Here is a 23,114-nt window from a genome sequence, read left to right on the forward strand (position 1 = left end):
CTCGTCCTCAATCCACAAACCTCAATTCTCAAACCTCAATCCTCAACCGTCAGTCCTCGTCCTCAATCCTCAACCCTCAATCCTCATCCTCAATCTTCAATCATCAATACTCAACCTTCAATCCTCAATACTCAATCCTCAATCGTCAATCCTCAATCCCCAATCCTCAATCTTCAATGCTCAATCCTCAATCCTCAATCCTCAATCCTCAATCCTCAATCTTCAATCCTCAATCGTCAACCTTCAGTCCTCAATTCTCAATCTTCCATTCTCAATCTTCAATCCTCAATCCTCAATCCTCAATCCTCAGTACTCAATCCTCAATCCTCAATCTTCAATCCTCAATAATCAATCTTCAATCCTCAATCCTCAATCCTCAATCCTCAATCCTCAATCTTCAATCCTCAATTCTCAATCCTCAACCTTCAATCCTCAATACTCAATCTGCAATCCTTAATCCTCAAACCTCAATCCTCAATTCTCAATCCTCAATCTTCAATCCTCAATACTCAATCTGCAATCCTCAATCCTCAATCCTCAGTCCTGAGTCCTCAAACCTCAATCCTCAACCCTCAGCCCTCATCCTCAATCCTCAATCCTCAATCCTCAATCCTCAGCCCTCAGTCCTCAAACCTCAATGCTCAATCCTCAATACCCAATCCTCAATCCTCAATCCTCAATCATCAATCCTCAATCATCAATACTCAATCCTCAATCCTCAATCCTCAATATTCAACACTCAACCCTCAACCATCAATCCTCAATACTCAACCATCAATCCTCAATTCTCAATTCTCAATAGAACATCCTGAATTCTGATGGTTCAATACTCAATCCAGAATATTCAATAATCAAATCTCAAACCTCAAGCATCAATTCTCAACACCCAATCCTCAACACTCAGCCCTCTCTCTTCAATCCTACATCCTCAACAGTCAATCATCAAGCGTCAATCCTCAATACTCAATACTTAATACCCAATCCTCAATCACCAATCTTCAATCCTCAATACTCAATCTTCAATCCTCAATACTCAATCCTCAATCATCAATACTCAACCAACAATCCTAGATTCCCAATGCTCAATAGAATATCCTGAATTCTCAGGATTCTATACTCAAACCTCAATCCTCAACCCTCAGCCCTCATTCTCAATCCTCAATCCTCAATCCTCAATATTCAATCCTCAATACTCAGTCTTCAATCCTCAATCCTCAATCCTCAATCCTCAATCCTCAATCCTCAGTCATAAATCCTCAATCTTCAATACTCAATCGTCAATCCTCAGTCCTCAATCCTCAATCCTCAATCCTCGTTCCTCAAACCTCAATCCTCAACCCTGAGTCCTCATTCTCAATTATCAATTCTCAATCCTCAATCCTCAATCCTCAATCTTCAATCCCCAAAAATCAATCTCCAATCCTAGATCCTCAATCCCCAATCCTCAGTCCTTAATCCTCAATCTTCAATCCTCAATCGCCAGTCCTCAATCTTCAATCCTCTACGCTCAATCGTCAATCCTCAAGCCTCAGTCCTCAATCCTCAATCCTCAATCCTCAAACCTCAAACCTCAACCGTCTGTCCTCGTCCTCAATCCTCAACCCTCAATTCTCAATCCTCAATCCTCAATCCTGAATCCTCAATTTTCAATCCTCAATACTCAATCTGCAATCCTCAATCCTCAATCCTCAATCCTCAATACTCATTCTTCAATCCTCAATACCCAATCCTCAATCTTCAACCCTCAGTCCTCAATCATCAATTCTCAATCCTCAATCCTCAATCCTCAGGCCTCAAACATCAATATTCAATCCTCAGTCCTCGTCCTCAATCCACAACCCTCAATCCTCAAACCTCAATCCTCAACCGTCGGTCCTCGTCCTCAATCCTCAACACTCAATCCTCAATCATCAATCTTCAATCATCAATACTCAATCTTCAATCCTCAATACTCAATCCTCATTCGTCAATCCTCAATCCCCAATCCTCAATCTTCAATGCTCAATCCTCAATCCGCAATCCTCAATCCTCAATACTCAATCTTCAATCCTCAATCGTCAATCTTCAGTCCTCAATACTCAATCTTCAATTCTCAATCTTCAATCCTCAATCCTCAATCCTCAATCCTCAGTACTCAATCCTCAATCCTCAATCCTCAATCCTCAATCTTCAATCCTCAACCCTCAGTCTTCATCCTCAATTCTCAATTCTCAATCCTCAATCCTCAATCCTCAATCCACAATCTTCAATCATCAATAATCAATCTCCAATCCTACATCCTCAATCCCCAATCCTCAATCGTTAATCCTCAATCTTCATTCTTCAATCGCCAGTCCTCAATCTTCAATCCTCAATGCTCAATCCTCAATCCTAAAGCCTCAGTCCTCAGTCCTCAATTCTCAATCCTCAAACCTCAATCCTCAACCGTCAGTCCTCGTCCTCAATCCTCAACCCTCAATCCTCAATCCTCAATCTTCAATCATCAATAATCAATCTTCAATCCTCAATCATCAATCCTCAATCATCAATCCTCAATCCTCAATCCTCAATCCTCAATCCTCAATACTCATTCTTCAATCCTCAATACCCAATCCTCAATCTTCAACCCTTAGTCCTCAATCATCAATTGTCAATCCTCAATCCTCAATCCTCAGGCCTCAAACATCAATATTCAACCCTCAGTCCTCGTCCTCAATCCACAACCCTCAATCCTCAAACCTCAATCCTCAACCGTCGGTCCTCGTCCTCAATCCTCAACACTCAATCCTCAATCCTCAATCTTCAATAATCAATACTCAATCTTCAATCCTCAATACTCAATCCTCAATCGTCAATCCTCAATCCCCAATCCTCAATCTTCAATGCTTAATCCTCAATCCGCAATCCTCAATCCTCAATACTCAATCTTCAATCCTCAATCGTCAATCTTCAGTCCTCAATACTCAATCTTCAATTCTCAATCTTCAATCCTCAATCCTCAATCCTCAATCCTCAGTACTCAATAATCAATCCTCATTCTTCAATCCTCAATACTCAATCTTCAATCCTCAATCCTCAATCCTCAATCCTCAATCCTCAATCTTCAATCCTCAATCCTCAATACTCAATCTTCAATCCTCAATACTCAATCTGCAACCTTCAATCCTCAAACCTCAATCCTCAATCCTCAATCCTCAATCTTCAATCCTCAATCCTCAATCTTCAATACTCAGTCTGCAATCTTCAATCCTCAAACCTCAATCCTCAATCCTCATTCTTCAACCCTCAATACCCAATCCTCAATCTTCAATCCTCAATCCTCAATCCTCAATTCTCAATACTCAATCCTCAACCTTCAATCCTCAATACTCAATCTTCAATCCTGAATCCTCAATTCTCAATCCTCAATACTCAATCTTCGATCCTCAATACTCAATCTTCAATCCTCAATCCTCAATCCTCAAACCTCAATCGTCATTCTTCAATCCTCAATACCCAATCCTCAATCTTCAACCCTCAGTCCTCAATCATCAATTCTCAATCCCCAATCCTCAATCCTCAGGCCTCAAACATCAATATTCAACCTTCAGTCCTCGTCCTCAATCCACCACCCTCAATCCTCAAACCTTCATCCTCAACCGTCAGTCCTCGTCCTCAATCCTCAACCCTCAATCCTCAATCCTCAATCTTCAATCATCAATACTCAATCTTCAATCCTCAATACACAATCCTCAATCGTCAATCCTCAATCCCCAATCCGCAATCTTCAATGCTCAATCCTCAATCCACAATCCTCAATCCTCAATCCTCAATCTTCAATCCTCAATCGTCAATCTTCAGTCCTCAATACTCAATCTTCAATTCTCAATCTTCAATCCTCAATCCTCAATCCTCAATCCTCAGTACACAATCCTCAATCCTCAATCTTCAATCCTCAACACTCAATCTTCAATCCTCAATCCTCAATCCTCAATCCTCAATCCTCAATCTTCAAACCTCAATCCTCAATCATCAATACTCAATCCTCAACCTTCAATCCTCAATACTCAATCTTCAATCCTGAATGCTCAATTCTCAACCCTCAATACTCAATCTTCAATCCTCAATACTCAATCTTCAATCCTCAATCCTCAATCCTCAATCCTCAATCGTAATTCTTCAATCCTCAGTACCCAATCCTCAATCTTCAACCCTCAGTCCTCAATCATCAATTCTCAATCCTCAATCCGCAATCCTCAGGCCTCAAACATCAATATTCAACCTTCAGTCCTCGTCCTCAATCCACAAACCTCAATCCTCAAACCTCAATCCTCAGCCGTCAGTCCTCGTCCTCAATCCTCAACCCTCAATCCTCATCCTCAATCTTCAATCATCAATACTCAACCTTCAATCCTCAATACTCAATCCTCAATCTTCAATCCTCAATACTCAATCTGCAATCCTCAATCCTCAATCCTCAGTCCTGAGTCCTCAAACCTCAATCCTCAACCCTCAGCCCTCATCCTCAATCCTCAATCCTCAATCCTCAATCCTCAGCCCTCAGTCCTCAAACCTCAATGCTCAATCCTCAATACCCAATCCTCAATCCTCAATCCTCAATCATCAATCCTCAATCATCAATACTCAATCCTCAATCCTCAATCCTCAATATTCAACACTCAACCCTCAACCATCAATCCTCAATACTCAACCATCAATCCTCAATTCTCAATTCTCAATAGAACATCCTGAATTCTGATGGTTCAATACTCAATCCAGAATATTCAATAATCAAATCTCAAACCTCAAGCATCAATTCTCAACACCCAATCCTCAACACTCAGCCCTCTCTCTTCAATCCTACATCCTCAACAGTCAATCCTCAAGCGTCAATCCTCAATACTCAATCCTTAATACCCAATCCTCAATCATCAATCTTCAATCCTCAATACTCAATCTTCAATCCTCAATACTCAATCCTCAATCCTCAATACTCAACCAACAATCCTAAATTCCCAATGCTCAATAGAATATCCTGAATTCTCAGGATTCTATACTCAAACCTCAATCCTCAACCCTCAGCCCTCATTCTCAATCCTCAATCCTCAATCCTCAATATTCAATCCTCAATACTCAGTCTTCAATCCTCAATCCTCAATCCTCAATCCTCAATCCTCAATCCTCAGTCATAAATCCTCAATCTTCAATACTCAATCGTCAATCCTCAGTCCTCAATCCTCAATCCTCAATCCTCGTTCCTCAAACCTCAATCCTCAACCCTCAGTCCTCATTCTCAATTATCAATTCTCAATCCTCAATCCTCAATCCTCAATCCTCAATCTTCAATCCCCAAAAATCAATCTCCAATCCTAGATCCTCAATCCCCAATCCTCAGTCCTTAATCCTCAATCTTCAATCCTCAATCGCCAGTCCTCAATCTTCAATCCTCTACGCTCAATCGTCAATCCTCAAGCCTCAGTCCTCAATCCTCAATCCTCAATCCTCAAACCTCAAACCTCAACCGTCTGTCCTCGTCCTCAATCCTCAACCCTCAATCCTCAATCCTCAATCCTCAATCCTGAATCCTCAATCTTCAATCCTCAATACTCAATCTGCAATCCTCAATCCTCAATCCTCAATCCTCAATACTCATTCTTCAATCATCAATACCCAATCCTCAATCTTCAACCCTCAGTCCTCAATCATCAATTCTCAATCCTCAATCCTCAATCCTCAGGCCTCAAACATCAATATTCAACCCTCAGTCCTCGTCCTCAATCCACAACCCTCAATCCTCAAACCTCAATCCTCAACCGTCGGTCCTCGTCCTCAATCCTCAACACTCAATCCTCAATCCTCAATCTTCAATCATCAATACTCAATCTTCAATCCTCAATACTCAATCCTCATTCGTCAATCCTCAATCCCCAATCCTCAATCTTCAATGCTCAATCCTCAATCCGCAATCCTCAATCCTCAATACTCAATCTTCAATCCTCAATCGTCAATCTTCAGTCCTCAATACTCAATCTTCAATTCTCAATCTTCAATCCTCAATCCTCAATCCTCAATCCTCAGTACTCAATAATCAATCCTCAATCTTCAATCCTCAATACTCAATCTTCAATCCTCAATCCTCAATCCTCAATCCTCAATCCTCAATCCTCAATCTTCAATCCTCAACCCTCAATACTCAATCTTCAATCCTCAATACTCAATCTGCAACCTTCAATCCTCAAACCTCAATCCTCAATCCTCAATCCTCAATCTTCAATCCTCAATCCTCAATCCTCAATACTCAATCTGCAATCTTCAATCCTCAAACCTCAATCCTCAATCCTCATTCTTCAACCCTCAATACCCAATCCTCAATCTTCAATCCTCAATCCTCAATCCTCAATTCTCAATCCTCGATCCTTAATCCTCAGACCTCAAACATCAATATTCAACCCTCAGTCCTCGTCCTCAATCCACAACCCTCAATCCTCAGTCCTCAATATTCAATCATCAATATTCAATCTTCAATCCTCAATCCTCAATCCTCAATCCTCAATCCTCAATCCTCAATCCTCAATCTTCAAACCTCAATCCTCAATCCTCAATACTCAATCCTCAACCTTCAATCCTCAATACTCAATCTTCAATCCTGAATCCTCAATTCTCAATCCTCAATACTCAATCTTCAATCCTCAATACTCAATCTTCAATCCTCAATCCTCAATCCTCAAACCTCAATCGTCATTATTCAATCCTCAATACCCAAGCCTCAATCTTCAACCCTCGGTCCTCAATCATCAATTCTCAATCCCCAATCCTCAATCCTCAGGCCTCAAACATCAATATTCAACCTTCAGTCCTCGTCCTCAATCCACAACCCTCAATCCTCAAACCTTCATCCTCAACCGTCAGTCCTCGTCCTCAATCCTCAGCCCTCAATCCTCAATCCTCAATCTTCAATCATCAATACTCAATCTTCAATCCTCAATACACAATCCTCAATCGTCAATCCTCAATCCCCAATCCTCAATCTTCAATGCTCAATCCTCAATCCACAATCCTCAATCCTCAATCCTCAATCTTCAATCCTCAATCGTCAATCTTCAGTCCTCAATACTCAATCTTCAATTCTCAATCTTCAATCCTCAATCCTCAATCCTCAATCCTCAGTACTCAATCCTCAATCCTCAATCTTCAATCCTCAATACTCAATCTTCAATCCTCAATCCTCAATCCTCAATCCTCAATCCTCAATCTTCAAACCTCAATCCTCAATCATCAATACTCAATCCTCAACCTTCAATCCTCAATACTCAATCTTCAATCCTGAATCCTCAATTCTCAACCCTCAATACTCAATCTTCAATCCTCAATACTCAATCTTCAGTCCACAATCCTCAATCCTCAATCCTCAATCGTAATTCTTCAATCCTCAGTACCCAATCCTCAATCTTCAACCCTCAGTCCTCAATCATCAATTCTCAATCCTCAATCCTCAATCCTCAGGCCTCAAACATCAATATACAACCTTCAGTCCTCGTCCTCAATCCACAAACCTCAATCCTCAAACCTCAATCCTCAACCGTCAATCCTCAATACCCAATCCTCAATCTTCAATGCTCAATCCTCAATCCTCAATCCTCAATCCTCAATCCTCAATCTTCAATCCTCAATCGTCAATCTTCAGTCCTCAATTCTCAATCTTCCATTCTCAATCTTCAATCCTCAATCCTCAATCCTCAATCCTCAGTACTCAATCCTCAATCCTCAATCTTCAATCCTCAATACTCAATCTTGAATCCTCAATCCTCAATCCTCAATCCTCAATCCTCAATGTTCAATTCTCAATTCTCAATCCTCAACCTTCAATCCTCAATACTCAATCTGCAATCCTCAATCCTCAAACCTCAATCCTCAATCCTCATTCTTCAATCCTCAATCCTCAATCCTCAATCCTTAATCTTCAATCCTCAATTCTCAATCCTCAATCTTCAATCCTCAATACTCAATCTGCAATCCTCAATCCTCAAACCTCAATCATCAATCCTCAATCTTCAACACTCAACCCTCAGCCATCAATCCTCAATTCTCAATACTCAATAGAACATCCTGAATTCTGATGGTTCAATACTCAATCCAGAATGTTCAATAATCAGATCTCAAACCTCAAGCATCAATTCTCAACACTCAATCCTCAACACTCAGTCCTCTCTCTTCGATCCTACATCCTCAACCCTCAATCCTCAATCCTCAATCCTCAACCATCAATCTTCAATCCTCAATACTCAATCTTCAGCCTCAATACTCAATCCTCAATCCTCAATCCTCAATCCTCAATCATCAATCCTCAATCTTCAATACTCAATCCTCAACCGTCAATCCTCAATACTCAACCAACAATGCTAAATTCCCAATGCTCAATAGAATATCCTGAATTCTCAGGATTCTATACTCAAACCTCAATCCTCAAGCCTCAGCCCTCATTCTCAATCCTCAATCCTCAATACTCAATATTCAATCCCCAATACACAGCCTTCAATCGTCAATCCCCAATCCTCAATCCTCAATCCTCAATCCTCTGTCATAAATCCTCAATCTTCAATCCTCAATCGTCAATCCTCAGTCCTCAATCCTCAATCCTCAATACTCAATCCTCAATCCTCAATCCTCAATCTTCAATCCCCAATCCTCAATCCTCAAACCTCAATCCTCAATCCTCAGTCCTCAAACATCAATCCTGAATCCTCAATCCTGAATCCTCAATCCTCAATCCTCAATCCTCAATCTTCAATCCTCAATACTCAATCTGCAATCCTCAATCCTCAATCCTCAATCCTCAATCCTCATTCTTCTATCATCAATACCCAATCCTCAATCTCCAATCCTCAATCCTCAATCCTCAATCCTCAATTCTCAATCCTCAACCCTCAATACGCAGACCTCAAACATCAATATTCAATCCTCAGTCCCCGTCCTCAATCCACAACCCTCAATCCTCAATCCTCAATCTTCAATCATCAATATTCAATCTTCAATCCTCAATACTCAATACTCAATCCTCAATCCTCAATCCTCAATCTTCAATCCTCAATCCTCAATCCTCAATCCTCAATCCTCAATCTTCAATCCTCAATACTCAATCTTCAATCCCCAATCCTCAATTCTCAATCCTCAATCCTCAATGTTCAATCCTCAATCCTCAATGTTCAATCCTCAATACCCAATCGTCAATCTTCAATCCTCAATCCTCAATCCTCAATCCTCAATCCACAATCCTCAATCCTCAATCCTCAGTCCTCAAACCTCAATCCTGAATCCTCAATCCTGAATCCTCAATCTTCAGCCCTCAGTCCACAACAATCAGTTGTCAATCCTCAATCCTCCATAGAATATCATCAATTCACAGTTTTCAATACTCAATACTCAATCTGCAATCTTCAGATCTCTATCCACAAGCATCAATCCTCATCACTCAGCCCTCAACACTCAGTCGCCAATCCTCATTATTCAATCCTCAATCCTCAATCCTCAATCCACAATCCTCAACCTTCAATCCTCAATACTCAATCTTCAATCCTCAATCCTGAACTCTCAATCCTCAATCCTCAATCCTCAATCCTCAATATTCAATCCTCAATACTCAATCTTCAATCATCAATCCTCAATCCTCAATCCTCAGTCCTCAATCCTCAGTCATCAATCCTCAATCTTCAATACTCAATCCTCAATCCTCAAGCCTCAGTCCTCAATCCTCAATCATCAACCCTCAAACCTCAATGCTCAACCGTCAGCCCTCGTCCTCAATCCTCAACCCTCAATCCTCAATCCTCAATCTTCAATATTCAACACTCAACCCTCAACCATCAATCCTCAATACTCAACCATCAATCCTCAATTCTCAATACTCAATAGAACATCCTGAATTCTGATGGTTCAATACTCAATCCAGAATATTCAATAATCAAATCTCAAACCTCAAGCATCAATACTCAAAACTCAATCCTCAACACTCAGTCCTCTCTCTTCAATCCTACATTCTCAACCCTTAATCCTCAAGCGTCAATCCTCAATACTCAATCCTCAATCCTCAATCCTCAATCATCAATCTTCAATCCTCAATACTCAATCTTCAATCATCAATCCTCAATCCTCAATCCTCAATCCTCAATCTTCAATCCCCAATACTCAATCTTCAATGCCCAATCCTCAATCCTCAATCCTCAATCCTCAATCCTCAATCTTCAATCCTCAATCCTCAATCCTCAATCTTCAATCCCCAATACTCAATCTTCAATGCCCAATCCTCAATCCTCAATCTTCAATCCTCAATCCTCAATCCACAATCCTCAATCCTCAATCCTCAATCTTCAATCCTCAATCGTCAATCTTCAGTCCTCAATACTCAATCTTCAATTCTCAATCTTCAATCCTCAATCCTCAATCCTCAATCCTCAGTACTCAATCCTCAATCCTCAATCTTCAATCCTCAATACTCAATCTTCAATCCTCAATCCTCAATCCTCAATCCACAATCCTCAATCTTCAAACCTCAATCCTCAATCATCAATACTCAATCCTCAACCTTCAATCCTCAATACTCAATCTTCAATCCTGAATCCTCAATTCTCAACCCTCAATACTCAATCTTCAATCCTCAATACTCAATCTTCAATCCTCAATCCTCAATCCTCAATCCTCAATCGTAATTCTTCAATCCTCAGTACCCAATCCTCAATCTTCAACACTCAGTCCTCAATCATCAATTCTCAATCCTCAATCCGCAATCCTCAGGCCTCAAACATCAATATTCAACCTTCAGTCCTCGTCCTCAATCCACAAACCTCAATTCTCAAACCTCAATCCTCAACCGTCAGTCCTCGTCCTCAATCCTCAACCCTCAATCCTCATCCTCAATCTTCAATCATCAATACTCAACCTTCAATCCTCAATACTCAATCCTCAATCGTCAATCCTCAATCCCCAATCCTCAATCTTCAATGCTCAATCCTCAATCCTCAATCCTCAATCCTCAATCCTCAATCTTCAATCCTCAATCGTCAACCTTCAGTCCTCAATTCTCAATCTTCCATTCTCAATCTTCAATCCTCAATCCTCAATCCTCAATCCTCAGTACTCAATCCTCAATCCTCAATCTTCAATCCTCAATAATCAATCTTCAATCCTCAATCCTCAATCCTCAATCCTCAATCCTCAATCTTCAATCCTCAATTCTCAATCCTCAACCTTCAATCCTCAATACTCAATCTGCAATCCTTAATCCTCAAACCTCAATCCTCAATTCTCAATCCTCAATCTTCAATCCTCAATACTCAATCTGCAATCCTCAATCCTCAATCCTCAGTCCTGAGTCCTCAAACCTCAATCCTCAACCCTCAGCCCTCATCCTCAATCCTCAATCCTCAATCCTCAATCCTCAGCCCTCAGTCCTCAAACCTCAATGCTCAATCCTCAATACCCAATCCTCAGTCCTCAATCCTCAATCATCAATCCTCAATCATCAATACTCAATCCTCAATCCTCAATCCTCAATATTCAACACTCAACCCTCAACCATCAATCCTCAATACTCAACCATCAATCCTCAATTCTCAATTCTCAATAGAACATCCTGAATTCTGATGGTTCAATACTCAATCCAGAATATTCAATAATCAAATCTCAAACCTCAAGCATCAATTCTCAACACCCAATCCTCAACACTCAGCCCTCTCTCTTCAATCCTACATCCTCAACAGTCAATCATCAAGCGTCAATCCTCAATACTCAATACTTAATACCCAATCCTCAATCACCAATCTTCAATCCTCAACACTCAATCTTCAATCCTCAATACTCAATCCTCAATCATCAATACTCAACCAACAATCCTAGATTCCCAATGCTCAATAGAATATCCTGAATTCTCAGGATTCTATACTCAAACCTCAATCCTCAACCCTCAGCCCTCATTCTCAATCCTCAATCCTCAATCCTCAATATTCAATCCTCAATACTCAGTCTTCAATCCTCAATCCTCAATCCTCAATCCTCAATCCTCAATCCTCAGTCATAAATCCTCAATCTTCAATACTCAATCGTCAATCCTCAGTCCTCAATCCTCAATCCTCAATCCTCGTTCCTCAAACCTCAATCCTCAACCCTGAGTCCTCATTCTCAATTATCAATTCTCAATCCTCAATCCTCAATCCTCAATCTTCAATCCCCAAAAATCAATCTCCAATCCTAGATCCTCAATCCCCAATCCTCAGTCCTTAATCCTCAATCTTCAATCCTCAATCGCCAGTCCTCAATCTTCAATCCTCTACGCTCAATCGTCAATCCTCAAGCCTCAGTCCTCAATCCTCAATCCTCAATCCTCAAACCTCAAACCTCAACCGTCTGTCCTCGTCCTCAATCCTCAACCCTCAATTCTCAATCCTCAATCCTCAATCCTGAATCCTCAATTTTCAATCCTCAATACTCAATCTGCAATCCTCAATCCTCAATCCTCAATCCTCAATACTCATTCTTCAATCTTCAATACCCAATCCTCAATCTTCAACCCTCAGTCCTCAATCATCAATTCTCAATCCTCAATCCTCAATCCTCAGGCCTCAAACATCAATATTCAATCCTCAGTCCTCGTCCTCAATCCACAACCCTCAATCCTCAAACCTCAATCCTCAACCGTCGGTCCTCGTCCTCAATCCTCAACACTCAATCCTCAATCATCAATCTTCAATCATCAATACTCAATCTTCAATCCTCAATACTCAATCCTCATTCGTCAATCCTCAATCCCCAATCCTCAATCTTCAATGCTCAATCCTCAATCCGCAATCCTCAATCCTCAATACTCAATCTTCAATCCTCAATCGTCAATCTTCAGTCCTCAATACTCAATCTTCAATTCTCAATCTTCAATCCTCAATCCTCAATCCTCAATCCTCAGTACTCAATCCTCAATCCTCAATCCTCAATCCTCAATCTTCAATCCTCAACCCTCAGTCTTCATCCTCAATTCTCAATTCTCAATCCTCAATCCTCAATCCTCAATCCACAATCTTCAATCATCAATAATCAATCTCCAATCCTACATCCTCAATCCCCAATCCTCAATCGTTAATCCTCAATCTTCATTCTTCAATCGCCAGTCCTCAATCTTCAATCCTCAATGCTCAATCCTCAATCCTAAAGCCTCAGTCCTCAGTCCTCAATTCTCAATCCTCAAACCTCAATCCTCAACCGTCAGTCCTCGTCCTCAATCCTCAACCCTCAATCCTCAATCCTCAATCTTCAATCATCAATAATCAATCTTCAATCCTCAATCATCAATCCTCAATCATCAATCCTCAATCCTCAATCCTCAATCCTCAATCCTCAATACTCATTCTTCAATCCTCAATACCCAATCCTCAATCTTCAACCCTTAGTCCTCAATCATCAATTGTCAATCCTCAATCCTCAATCCTCAGGCCTCAAACATCAATATTCAACCCTCAGTCCTCGTCCTCAATCCACAACCCTCAATCCTCAAACCTCAATCCTCAACCGTCGGTCCTCGTCCTCAATCCTCAACACTCAATCCTCAATCCTCAATCTTCAATAATCAATACTCAATCTTCAATCCTCAATACTCAATCCTCAATCGTCAATCCTCAATCCCCAATCCTCAATCTTCAATGCTTAATCCTCAATCCGCAATCCTCAATCCTCAATACTCAATCTTCAATCCTCAATCGTCAATCTTCAGTCCTCAATACTCAATCTTCAATTCTCAATCTTCAATCCTCAATCCTCAATCCTCAATCCTCAGTACTCAATAATCAATCCTCATTCTTCAATCCTCAATACTCAATCTTCAATCCTCAATCCTCAATCCTCAATCCTCAATCCTCAATCTTCAATCCTCAATCCTCAATACTCAATCTTCAATCCTCAATACTCAATCTGCAACCTTCAATCCTCAAACCTCAATCCTCAATCCTCAATCCTCAATCTTCAATCCTCAATCCTCAATCTTCAATACTCAGTCTGCAATCTTCAATCCTCAAACCTCAATCCTCAATCCTCATTCTTCAACCCTCAATACCCAATCCTCAATCTTCAATCCTCAATCCTCAATCCTCAATTCTCAATACTCAATCCTCAACCTTCAATCCTCAATACTCAATCTTCAATCCTGAATCCTCAATTCTCAATCCTCAATACTCAATCTTCGATCCTCAATACTCAATCTTCAATCCTCAATCCTCAATCCTCAAACCTCAATCGTCATTCTTCAATCCTCAATACCCAATCCTCAATCTTCAACCCTCAGTCCTCAATCATCAATTCTCAATCCCCAATCCTCAATCCTCAGGCCTCAAACATCAATATTCAACCTTCAGTCCTCGTCCTCAATCCACCACCCTCAATCCTCAAACCTTCATCCTCAACCGTCAGTCCTCGTCCTCAATCCTCAACCCTCAATCCTCAATCCTCAATCTTCAATCATCAATACTCAATCTTCAATCCTCAATACACAATCCTCAATCGTCAATCCTCAATCCCCAATCCGCAATCTTCAATGCTCAATCCTCAATCCACAATCCTCAATCCTCAATCCTCAATCTTCAATCCTCAATCGTCAATCTTCAGTCCTCAATACTCAATCTTCAATTCTCAATCTTCAATCCTCAATCCTCAATCCTCAATCCTCAGTACACAATCCTCAATCCTCAATCTTCAATCCTCAACACTCAATCTTCAATCCTCAATCCTCAATCCTCAATCCTCAATCCTCAATCTTCAAACCTCAATCCTCAATCATCAATACTCAATCCTCAACCTTCAATCCTCAATACTCAATCTTCAATCCTGAATGCTCAATTCTCAACCCTCAATACTCAATCTTCAATCCTCAATACTCAATCTTCAATCCTCAATCCTCAATCCTCAATCCTCAATCGTAATTCTTCAATCCTCAGTACCCAATCCTCAATCTTCAACCCTCAGTCCTCAATCATCAATTCTCAATCCTCAATCCGCAATCCTCAGGCCTCAAACATCAATATTCAACCTTCAGTCCTCGTCCTCAATCCACAAACCTCAATCCTCAAACCTCAATCCTCAGCCGTCAGTCCTCGTCCTCAATCCTCAACCCTCAATCCTCATCCTCAATCTTCAATCATCAATACTCAACCTTCAATCCTCAATACTCAATCCTCAATCTTCAATCCTCAATACTCAATCTGCAATCCTCAATCCTCAATCCTCAGTCCTGAGTCCTCAAACCTCAATCCTCAACCCTCAGCCCTCATCCTCAATCCTCAATCCTCAATCCTCAATCCTCAGCCCTCAGTCCTCAAACCTCAATGCTCAATCCTCAATACCCAATCCTCAATCCTCAATCCTCAATCATCAATCCTCAATCATCAATACTCAATCCTCAATCCTCAATCCTCAATATTCAACACTCAACCCTCAACCATCAATCCTCAATACTCAACCATCAATCCTCAATTCTCAATTCTCAATAGAACATCCTGAATTCTGATGGTTCAATACTCAATCCAGAATATTCAATAATCAAATCTCAAACCTCAAGCATCAATTCTCAACACCCAATCCTCAACACTCAGCCCTCTCTCTTCAATCCTACATCCTCAACAGTCAATCCTCAAGCGTCAATCCTCAATACTCAATCCTTAATACCCAATCCTCAATCATCAATCTTCAATCCTCAATACTCAATCTTCAATCCTCAATACTCAATCCTCAATCCTCAATACTCAACCAACAATCCTAAATTCCCAATGCTCAATAGAATATCCTGAATTCTCAGGATTCTATACTCAAACCTCAATCCTCAACCCTCAGCCCTCATTCTCAATCCTCAATCCTCAATCCTCAATATTCAATCCTCAATACTCAGTCTTCAATCCTCAATCCTCAATCCTCAATCCTCAATCCTCAATCCTCAGTCATAAATCCTCAATCTTCAATACTCAATCGTCAATCCTCAGTCCTCAATCCTCAATCCTCAATCCTCGTTCCTCAAACCTCAATCCTCAACCCTCAGTCCTCATTCTCAATTATCAATTCTCAATCCTCAATCCTCAATCCTCAATCCTCAATCTTCAATCCCCAAAAATCAATCTCCAATCCTAGATCCTCAATCCCCAATCCTCAGTCCTTAATCCTCAATCTTCAATCCTCAATCGCCAGTCCTCAATCTTCAATCCTCTACGCTCAATCGTCAATCCTCAAGCCTCAGTCCTCAATCCTCAATCCTCAATCCTCAAACCTCAAACCTCAACCGTCTGTCCTCGTCCTCAATCCTCAACCCTCAATCCTCAATCCTCAATCCTCAATCCTGAATCCTCAATCTTCAATCCTCAATACTCAATCTGCAATCCTCAATCCTCAATCCTCAATCCTCAATACTCATTCTTCAATCATCAATACCCAATCCTCAATCTTCAACCCTCAGTCCTCAATCATCAATTCTCAATCCTCAATCCTCAATCCTCAGGCCTCAAACATCAATATTCAACCCTCAGTCCTCGTCCTCAATCCACAACCCTCAATCCTCAAACCTCAATCCTCAACCGTCGGTCCTCGTCCTCAATCCTCAACACTCAATCCTCAATCCTCAATCTTCAATCATCAATACTCAATCTTCAATCCTCAATACTCAATCCTCATTCGTCAATCCTCAATCCCCAATCCTCAATCTTCAATGCTCAATCCTCAATCCGCAATCCTCAATCCTCAATACTCAATCTTCAATCCTCAATCGTCAATCTTCAGTCCTCAATACTCAATCTTCAATTCTCAATCTTCAATCCTCAATCCTCAATCCTCAATCCTCAGTACTCAATAATCAATCCTCAATCTTCAATCCTCAATACTCAATCTTCAATCCTCAATCCTCAATCCTCAATCCTCAATCCTCAATCCTCAATCTTCAATCCTCAACCCTCAATACTCAATCTTCAATCCTCAATACTCAATCTGCAACCTTCAATCCTCAAACCTCAATCCTCAATCCTCAATCCTCAATCTTCAATCCTCAATCCTCAATCCTCAATACTCAATCTGCAATCTTCAATCCTCAAACCTCAATCCTCAATCCTCATTCTTCAACCCTCAATACCCAATCCTCAATCTTCAATCCTCAATCCTCAATCCTCAATTCTCAATCCTCGATCCTTAATCCTCAGACCTCAAACATCAATATTCAACCCTCAGTCCTCGTCCTCAATCCACAACCCTCAATCCTCAGTCCTCAATATTCAATCATCAATATTCAATCTTCAATCCTCAATCCTCAATCCTCAATCCTCAATCCTCAATCCTCAATCCTCAATCTTCAAACCTCAATCCTCAATCCTCAATACTCAATCCTCAACCTTCAATCCTCAATACTCAATCTTCAATCCTGAATCCTCAATTCTCAATCCTCAATACTCAATCTTCAATCCTCAATACTCAATCTTCAATCCTCAATCCTCAATCCTCAAACCTCAATCGTCATTATTCAATCCTCAATACCCAAGCCTCAATCTTCAACCCTCGGTCCTCAATCATCAATTCTCAATCCCCAATCCTCAATCCTCAGGCCTCAAACATCAATATTCAACCTTCAGTCCTCGTCCTCAATCCACAACCCTCAATCCTCAAACCTTCATCCTCAACCGTCAGTCCTCGTCCTCAATCCTCAGCCCTCAATCCTCAATCCTCAATCTTCAATCATCAATACTCAATCTTCAATCCTCAATACACAATCCTCAATCGTCAATCCTCAATCCCCAATCCTCAATCTTCAATGCTCAATCCTCAATCCACAATCCTCAATCCTCAATCCTCAATCTTCAATCCTCAATCGTCAATCTTCAGTCCTCAATACTCAATCTTCAATTCTCAGTCTTCAATCCTCAATCCTCAATCCTCAATCCTCAGTACTCAATCCTCAATCCTCAATCTTCAATCCTCAATACTCAATCTTCAATCCTCAATCCTCAATCCTCAATCCTCAATCCTCAATCTTCAAACCTCAATCCTCAATCATCAATACTCAATCCTCAACCTTCAATCCTCAATACTCAATCTTCAATCCTGAATCCTCAATTCTCAACCCTCAATACTCAATCTTCAATCCTCAATACTCAATCTTCAGTCCACAATCCTCAATCCTCAATCCTCAATCGTAATTCTTCAATCCTCAGTACCCAATCCTCAATCTTCAACCCTCAGTCCTCAATCATCAATTCTCAATCCTCAATCCTCAATCCTCAGGCCTCAAACATCAATATACAACCTTCAGTCCTCGTCCTCAATCCACAAACCTCAATCCTCAAACCTCAATCCTCAACCGTCAATCCTCAATACCCAATCCTCAATCTTCAATGCTCAATCCTCAATCCTCAATCCTCAATCCTCAATCCTCAATCTTCAATCCTCAATCGTCAATCTTCAGTCCTCAATTCTCAATCTTCCATTCTCAATCTTCAATCCTCAATCCTCAATCCTCAATCCTCAGTACTCAATCCTCAATCCTCAATCTTCAATCCTCAATACTCAATCTTGAATCCTCAATCCTCAATCCTCAATCCTCAATCCTCAATGTTCAATTCTCAATTCTCAATCCTCAACCTTCAATCCTCAATACTCAATCTGCAATCCTCAATCCTCAAACCTCAATCCTCAATCCTCATTCTTCAATCCTCAATCCTCAATCCTCAATCCTTAATCTTCAATCCTCAATTCTCAATCCTCAATCTTCAATCCTCAATACTCAATCTGCAATCCTCAATCCTCAAACCTCAATCATCAATCCTCAATCTTCAACACTCAACCCTCAGCCATCAATCCTCAATTCTCAATACTCAATAGAACATCCTGAATTCTGATGGTTCAATACTCAATCCAGAATGTTCAATAATCAGATCTCAAACCTCAAGCATCAATTCTCAACACTCAATCCTCAACACTCAGTCCTCTCTCTTCGATCCTACATCCTCAACCCTCAATCCTCAATCCTCAATCCTCAACCATCAATCTTCAATCCTCAATACTCAATCTTCAGCCTCAATACTCAATCCTCAATCCTCAATCCTCAATCCTCAATCATCAATCCTCAATCTTCAATACTCAATCCTCAACCGTCAATCCTCAATACTCAACCAACAATGCTAAATTCCCAATGCTCAATAGAATATCCTGAATTCTCAGGATTCTATACTCAAACCTCAATCCTCAAGCCTCAGCCCTCATTCTCAATCCTCAATCCTCAATACTCAATATTCAATCCCCAATACACAGCCTTCAATCGTCAATCCCCAATCCTCAATCCTCAATCCTCAATCCTCTGTCATAAATCCTCAATCTTCAATCCTCAATCGTCAATCCTCAGTCCTCAATCCTCAATCCTCAATACTCAATCCTCAATCCTCAATCCTCAATCTTCAATCCCCAATCCTCAATCCTCAAACCTCAATCCTCAATCCTCAGTCCTCAAACATCAATCCTGAATCCTCAATCCTGAATCCTCAATCCTCAATCCTCAATCCTCAATCTTCAATCCTCAATACTCAATCTGCAATCCTCAATCCTCAATCCTCAATCCTCAATCCTCATTCTTCTATCATCAATACCCAATCCTCAATCTCCAATCCTCAATCCTCAATCCTCAATTCTCAATCCTCAACCCTCAATACGCAGACCTCAAACATCAATATTCAATCCTCAGTCCCCGTCCTCAATCCACAACCCTCAATCCTCAATCCTCAATCTTCAATCATCAATATTCAATCTTCAATCCTCAATACTCAATACTCAATCCTCAATCCTCAATCCTCAATCTTCAATCCTCAATCCTCAATCCTCAATCCTCAATCCTCAATCTTCAATCCTCAATACTCAATCTTCAATCCCCAATCCTCAATTCTCAATCCTCAATCCTCAATGTTCAATCCTCAATCCTCAATGTTCAATCCTCAATACCCAATCGTCAATCTTCAATCCTCAATCCTCAATCCTCAATCCTCAATCCACAATCCTCAATCCTCAATCCTCAGTCCTCAAACCTCAATCCTGAATCCTCAATCCTGAATCCTCAATCTTCAGCCCTCAGTCCACAACAATCAGTTGTCAATCCTCAATCCTCCATAGAATATCATCAATTCACAGTTTTCAATACTCAATACTCAATCTGCAATCTTCAGATCTCTATCCACAGGCATCAATCCTCATCACTCAGCCCTCAACACTCAGTCGCCAATCCTCATTATTCAATCCTCAATCCTCAATCCTCAATCCACAATCCTCAACCTTCAATCCTCAATACTCAATCTTCAATCCTCAATCCTGAACTCTCAATCCTCAATCCTCAATCCTCAATCCTCAATATTCAATCCTCAATACTCAATCTTCAATCATCAATCCTCAATCCTCAATCCTCAGTCCTCAATCCTCAGTCATCAATCCTCAATCTTCAATACTCAATCCTCAATCCTCAAGCCTCAGTCCTCAATCCTCAATCATCAACCCTCAAACCTCAATGCTCAACCGTCAGCCCTCGTCCTCAATCCTCAACCCTCAATCCTCAATCCTCAATCTTCAATCATCAATACTCAATCTTCAATCCCCAATACTCAATCCTCAATCGTCAATCCTCAATCCCCAATCCTCAATCTTCAATGCTCAATCCTCAATCCGCAATCCTCAATCCTCAATACTCAATCTTCAATCCTCAATCGTCAATCTTAAGTCCTCAATACTCAATCTTCAATTCTCAATCTTCAATCCTCAATCCTCAATCCTCAATCCTCAGTACTCAATAATCTATCCTCAATCTTCAATCCTCAATACTCAATCTTCAATCCTCAATCCTCACTCCTCAATCCTCAATCCTCAATCTTCAATCCTCAATCCTCAATACTCAATCTTCAATCCTCAATACTCAATCTTCAATCCTCAATCCTCAAACCTCAATCCTAAATCCTCATTCTTCAACCCTCAATACCCAATCCTCAATCTTCAATCCTCAATCCTCAATCCTCAATTCTCAATCCACAATCCTTAATCCTCAGACCTCAAACATCAATATTCAACCCTCAGTCCTCGTCCTCAATCCACAACCCTCAATCCTCAGTCCTCAATATTCAATCATCAATATTCAATCATCAATCCTCAATCCTCAATCCTCAATCCTCAATCCTCAATCCTCAATCTTCAAACCTCAATCCTCAATCCTCAATACTCAATCCTCAACCTTCAATCCTCAATACTCAATCTTCAATCCTGAATCCTCAATTCTCAATCCTCAATACACAATCTTCACTCCTCTATACTCAATCTTCAATCCTCAATCCTCAATCCTCAATCCTCAATCGTCATTCTTCAATCCTCAATACACAATCCTCAATCTTCAACCGTCAGTCCTCAATCATCAATTCTCAATCCTCAATCCTCAATTCTCAGGCCTCAAACATAAATATTCAACCTTCAGTCCTCGTCCTCAATCCCCAACACTCAATCCTCAAACCTCAATCCTCAACCGTCAGTCCTCGTCCTCAATCCTCAACCCTCAATCCTCAATCCTCAATCCTCAATCCTCATCCCTCAATATTCTATCCTCAATACTCAATCTTCAATAATCAATCCTCAATCCTCAGTCCTCAGTCGTCAATCTTCAGTCATCAATCCTCAATCTTCAATACTCAACCGTCAATCCTTGGTCCTCAATCATCAATCCTCAATCCTCGTTCCTCAAACCTCAATCCTCAACCCTCAGTCGTCATCCTCAATTCTCAATTCTCAATCCTCAATTCTCAATCCTCAATCCCCAACCTTCAATCATCAATAATCAATCTCAAATCCTACATCCTCAATCCCCGATCCTCAATCCTTAATCCTCAATCTTCAATCCTCAATCGCCAGTCCTGAATCTTCAATCCTCAATGCTCAATCCTCAATCCTCAAGCCTCAGTCCTCAATCCTCAGTTATCAATCCTCAAACCTCAATCCTCAACCTTCAGTCCTCGTCCTCAATCCTCAACCCTCAGTACTCAATATTCAATCCTCAATACACAATCTTCAATCATCAATCCTCAATCCTCAATCCTCAGTCCTCAATCCTCAGTCATCAATCCTCAATCTTCAATACTCAATCCTCAATCCTCAAGCCTCAGTCCTCAATCCTTAATCCTCAACCCTCAAACCTCAATGATCAACCAACAATGCTAAATTCCCAATGCTCAATAGAATATCCTGAATTCTCAGGATTCTATACTCAATCCTCAATATTCAACACTCAACCCTCAACCATCAATCCTCAATACTCAACCATCAATCCTCAATTCTCAATACTCAATAGAACATCCTGAATTCTGATGGTTCATTACTCAATCCAGAATATTCAATAATCAAATCTGAAACCTCAAGCATCAATTCTCAACACTCAGTCCACTCTCTTCAATCCTACATCCTCAACCCTCAATCCTCAAGCGTCAATCCTCAATACTCAATCTTCAATCCTCAATACTCAATCTTCAATCCTCAATACTCAATCCTCAATCATCAATCCTCAACCAACAATGCTAAATTCCCAATGCTCAGTAGAATATCCTGAATTCTCAGGATTCTATACTCAAACCTCAATCCTCAACCCTCAGCCCTCATTCTCAATCCTCAATCCTCAATCCTCAATATTCAATCCTCAATACTCAGTCTTCAATCCTCAATCCTCAATCCTGAATCCTCAATCCTCGTTCCTCATCCTCAATTCTCAATTCTCAATACTCAATCCTCAATCCTCAATCTTCAATCCCCAAAAATCAATCTCCAATCCTAGATCCTCAATCCCCAATCCTCAGTCCTTAATCCTCAATCTTCAATCCTCAATCCTCAATCCTCATTCTTCAATCCTCAATACCCAATCCTCAATCCTCAATCCTCAATCCTCAATCCACAATCCTCAATCCTCAATCCTCAGTCCTCAAACCTCAATCCTGAATCCTCAATCCTGAATCCTCAATCTTCAGCCCTCAGTCCACAACAATCAGTTGTCAATCCTCAATCCTCCATAGAATATCATCAATTCACAGTTTTCAATACTCAATACTCAATCTGCAATCTTCAGATCTCTATCCACAAGCATCAATCCTCATCAC

The sequence above is a fragment of the Calliopsis andreniformis genome, chromosome 10 (genome assembly GCF_051401765.1).
Source record: "Calliopsis andreniformis isolate RMS-2024a chromosome 10, iyCalAndr_principal, whole genome shotgun sequence".
Lineage (NCBI taxonomy): Eukaryota > Metazoa > Arthropoda > Insecta > Hymenoptera > Andrenidae > Calliopsis > Calliopsis andreniformis.